Genomic DNA, 5,366 nt, shown 5'->3' on the forward strand with positions numbered 1-5,366 from the left:
TGTTTTGTCAGGACAAACAGCTGTTAGCCAATCTCTTTCAGGCTCCGTAAGATAGGCGGGTCCATGCGCCCAGAGTGACGATTCGCTAGGCTCAGACGGCAGGGATCCTCTGGATAAGATGTCAGCCGGATTTAAAGCTGTTGGAACATAACGCCAAGCCGTGACATCTGTCAGCTCCTGAATGGCAGCAACCCTATTTGCCACAAATATGTTTTCCTTGCTGGCTGAAGAAGGAACGCGTGAAGCTATTAAGGCGCTACCGCAAGGGCGCGCGAGTTACCACTTTCAGTGTTCCCCTGCAGACCGGGACTCTGAGCAGCACCAACACACACAACTTACAGAAGTATGCGAGACAGGGACAGAGAGTTACCACTTTCAGTGTTCCCCTGCAGACTTCCCGTACTACGCCTATGCCATCAACCGGGACTCTAAACAGCACCAACACCCACAACTTACAGAAGTATGCGAGACAGGGACAGAGCGATCTACTTGCGGAACTATGTAGCAAAACACACACATATATATATAAGAGCTGCCTGTGAGCAGCACAATTATCACTATTAAAAAACATTCGCTTTGTTCACTTCAACCAACGAAGACGTGTTTAATTGGAACAGTTTAAGCATTCCATAACCAATGCTACTGTGAAACATAGTTGCCCTAACCCACGACCGGTAACTGGCGCAGTCGGACTCGTCATTGGACTAGAAGAAGAGCCGAGGACGAAGACCCCACGCAATGCAGATTGGAATAATATTATTAGCAAAGTAAGCATTGGAAGTGATAAATGGCAAAGTGAAAGTATAATAGATATCGAAAATACAGATGTATACAAGTTAAGTGCATCGCATAAGAACCAACTAGGTTCCCGAGTGAAACAGGCGCCTATGCCCACTCGCAACGATCAACAAAGGGCCACCTAGGCTCACGGATGAAACAGGCGCCTATGCCCATCCGCAACGAAATGTTCAATCAGCAAGTGTATTCGTTAGCCGTGTTCTATTTGTTCACACGCTATCCTCTATATGGCAGTGTGAGGTGCCGAATTCATATCGGTCGAATAGTTCGCTTACATTACAGTAGCTGATGTGAACATACATACAAAACGTACAAAAAAAAATACATATATACAAACACACATATAATACATACATACACATACATATAAGCATGTATGTAGAAAGTTTCTATTATAATGTGTTACTTTATTGTTTAATGACAATTGGTTATGGTACACTTTATATTGTTTGATGACAATAGTTCTCGCTTATTATAATTTAATTGTTTGACTCTAGTTGCGTATGTATATAGCGCGATTGAAAAACTTGCGACTGCTCTCGTTCACCATTCTACTCGAAGTCCTCTTTTTGTTCTTTCCGTTAATAAGCGTTGCCACTGCGCGTTACCTCTTGCTCTCTCTGTTATCGATCATTTTAGTTCGCTGATCTGGTTCATTTCCCACAATCGGCCCTCCTGATACATCATTCGAACCGAATGAATTTCCCCACGGCTTCATATATTCTGCGACTGTCGATGTCTTAAAAGGTCCATAGCCGTCTCCAAGTTTTTCTACGTCATACCTTCCATGCTTGTTTACCTTAACAATTTTGTAAGGTCCTAGAAATTTTTCTCTCAACTTTAACCCAGTTCCGTACTGAGTACGCTTAATAGCTACTAAATCATCTATCTTATAAATTATTTCACCTTTGCGCTTTATATCGAAAACCCTTTTATTTTCTGTCTGCAACTGTTTTATGTTTTCGGAAGCTCTTGCGCGCACCAGCTCTCTCTCCTCATCCAAATCCATCACTAAGGATTCCTTTATTAACAAATTAAGCTCTAGATCATTCGGAAGACGCATTTCAGTGCCAGCCAAGATTTTAAAAGGCGACACTAAAGTGCTTCTAGGCGGTGTACTATTGATTATTTGCTGCACTTTACTGACATGCTTATACCAGTCTCCTGCACTTTCATGACTTAACTTCGACAACATCGACACTACTGTCTTATGCATTCTCTCAACTTGACCATTTCCACATGGTACACCTGTTGTAATCACTAGATGCTGAATTTTCTGCTCCTCACAATACAACTTAAATGCCTGTGCAGTGAACGCAGTTCCCCTATCAGAGATAATCCGTAAAGGATTTCCAAAATTAGTAGCCTGACGCTCTAGACAACTTACAACTTCCTCTGCTCCTGTGCTACGGGTGGGATACAACCAAACAAATTTCGAAAAACCGTCAACTATAGCTAAAATGTGGTTGTAGCGCTTGCTCGTCATCTCCATTGGCCCAACATGGTCAATGTGATACGTCATCAACGGCCTATCTCCCTTTTCAATCGGGGTCAAGAAACCTTCTTTCTTCCCAGCTTTCGAATTAAATATAATACACTCCACACAACTGTCCACAACCTGAACAACCTTTTCTTTAAGTTTTGGTATGAAGTAAGATTTCTCAACTAAATCTTGCGTTTTCTTCGCAGCAAAATGTCCTTGCTTATGAGCAATCGTAATTATTTCATTTTCCATCTGCGACGGTACAACAATAAGCTCGCGATTAGGATCTTTAAAAAGTATTTGATTTTTTATATAAAAATCTTCATACCCTTTATTTTCTACAAGGCTTCTCACAACTTTCGTCCATTCATCGAGTAATTGTGCTTGTTTCAAGCGATGTACAACAGTATCGCTCAGCATAAAACACGATACTCTACTCAACGCATCAACATGTCTCATTCTCGTCCCTGAGCGATGTTCTATTTGATAATCAAAGTCTTGAAGGTATAATGCCCACCTAGCTACCCTCAAAGGAACGTCCTTCTTCTTCATCGTCATAGTGAACGCGTTGCAGTCAGTCACAATCTTAAATTTCAAACTCAACACATACACACGCCACTTCATTAATGCACCGATAACTGCAAGAACCTCAAGCTCATAAGAATGATACTTTTCTTCGCATTGGTTAGTCTTACGACTCATGTATTGAACCGGATGAAACAAACAATCTTCTGGGTCTTTTTGTAACAATACACCACCGAAACCATATTTTGAAGCGTCTGTATGGATTTCCGTTTCTAATTTGGAATTGTACAATTTCAATACGGGATTAGAAGTTAGGGCTACCTTCAACTGTTCAAACGCTACCTTCTGCAGCACATCAAATTTAAACTTAGTATTTTGCCTTAAAAGGTCCGACAAAGGCTTAGCAGTCACTGCAAAATCTTTGACAGATCTACGAAAATACGACGTCAATCCTAAGAATCTTTGAACACCTTTTTTATCATTTGGCAACGGAAAATTAACGATAGCACTTGTCTTCTCTCCAGAAGGCTTAATAGTACCACCCTCAACTATATACCCCAAAAACTTTCTTTTGCAACACCTGACATTTCGACCAATTTATTTTTAATCCATTTTCACTGGCAACACTCAACACCTTCTCCAGCTATACCAATCCTTCACACACATTTTTACTGGGCACAATCACATCGTCCATGTATACTACTACATCTCCACTGTTGATTAGTTCCCTTAAGACTGCCATTATGAATCGAGTAAAAACTGCAGGTGAGTTTGTAATACCAAAGGGCACATACAGAAATTCGTACTGTCCCTTTTGTGTTACAAAGGAGGTATACCATATTTCTGGGATTCCAACTCAACGGGCACATGAAAGAAACCGTTAGTTAAATCCAAAGTCGTATACACCAAAGCACTCTGAAGCTTTTCGATAACAACGTCAACCTGAGGCATTGGAAAGTGATCACGAATTTTTTTTTCATTTAATTTCCGATAGTCACAACACAATCGTTTTTTCCCATTCTTTTTCGAAACAAGCACCACTGGTGATGCGTATTCTGACACACTCGGCTTTATAATCTTGTCTCGCAACCATTCCTGAACTTGATCATCCACGATCTTTTGTTCACACTCTGCCAAACGTCTTGGTTGTTGGAATACTGGTAAATCATCGGTCAACAGTATTTTCATCTTCACTGGTGTCGAAAAATTTCGAATTGGCTTATAATCTCCAATTAGACTTAAAGCCTTTTCTTTTTGCACACTACTCAAATGTGATAAATCAACCTCATCCAATATGTCAGCCTGCTCCACCCCCAACATGCACATACTTTTGAATTCAACAAACAACTCAGCACATGATCCTTTGTTCAATGGCTGGATTCTCTGACTCTCAACCATTTTTTGGTTTACAACTCGACTTATAAACTCTGTGCCACCTTTGGTTACTTTCATATCCACGCTGTTTAAGATTGTTCTTCCTAAAATCGAATCAAAACCCATATCCTCATCAGGTACTACGTGAAATTCAACTTGCATGTCTATACCATCTACCTCAACCGAAATTATAAAGCTACCGAATGTAAGCACCTGGCTATCACCTATGCCAGTCAAACACTTCGCTAAGCCTGTCAACTTATTTCTGCCCAACTTAGTATAAACACTTTTGCGTATAAGACAAAGGTCAGCACCTGTATCAACTAATCCTTGAAACATCACTGACTTATACTGCACAGTTTTCAACTCTAAGCCTGAAGGAGTGAAAATGCTTAATGGCTTTAACTCTTCCTTCCTATCTTGTACAACATTTGTATTTTGATCCTGCTTAACTTTTCCATCTATTTTACACTCTGATGCTCGATGTCCTGGTTGGTTACACTTAAAACAAACAAAATCTTTCTTCCTACAATCTTTTAGCAAATGGGTATCATCACCGCACTTAAAACATTTACGTGTCTTGTTGTCACTGTTAATCTTCTTGGACTCAGAACTCTGTTTATTAACGAATGATCCAGGCTTGTTTAATGACTTGCTTGAACTACAAACTTTTTTGTAAACATCCAAACTAAGTTTTAGCTCTTTTAATGTTTTTGCTTGATACAGCACTACTTTGTTTGCAGGTGAATCCTGAATGCCACTAATGAAATAATCTATAATACTCTCATCTTCAAGCTTTGCTGGCTTAGCTATTTCCATCAGTGCGTACAAGAATTCATGTAAACTCTCATCTTTTTTCCTTTGCCGTCTATTTAATCTTCGATGTATTTCTGCTGATGACACTTTAACTTCGAACTCATCTAGCAATACAGTTTTCAATATTTCCCAACTTCGAATGTTTTGTTGACTTTTGACAAATAAAATAGCATATTAACTTATGGCAGCACTTTGTTGCTATGTTTATGTTTATGCACGCAGTTAGGCCAGGGCGGATGTAACATGATCACCCACTCGAAGGCCACAAAGTATAAGTGCATTGCCCACTCGAAGGCAAAAAGTATAAGTGCATGGTCAGCATTCACACGCCGACCAAATACATATTACATACGTACATACATATCTCGCT

The 5,366-nt window shown here is 39.9% G+C and overlaps 1 long non-coding RNA gene across 1 annotated transcript; it reads left to right on the forward strand.

The window, feature by feature from the left end:
- Window positions 1-655: 655 nt before the first annotated feature.
- LOC117149916 lies at window positions 656-1,048 on the forward strand. The gene is made up of 2 exons (XR_004460614.1): window positions 656-767; window positions 826-1,048. It is a non-coding gene; the product is annotated as an uncharacterized LOC117149916 (long non-coding RNA).
- Window positions 1,049-5,366: the final 4,318 nt, after the last annotated feature.

Source organism: Drosophila mauritiana, unplaced genomic scaffold (genome assembly GCF_004382145.1).
Source record: "Drosophila mauritiana strain mau12 unplaced genomic scaffold, ASM438214v1 U_66, whole genome shotgun sequence".
NCBI classification, from domain to species: domain Eukaryota; kingdom Metazoa; phylum Arthropoda; class Insecta; order Diptera; family Drosophilidae; genus Drosophila; species Drosophila mauritiana.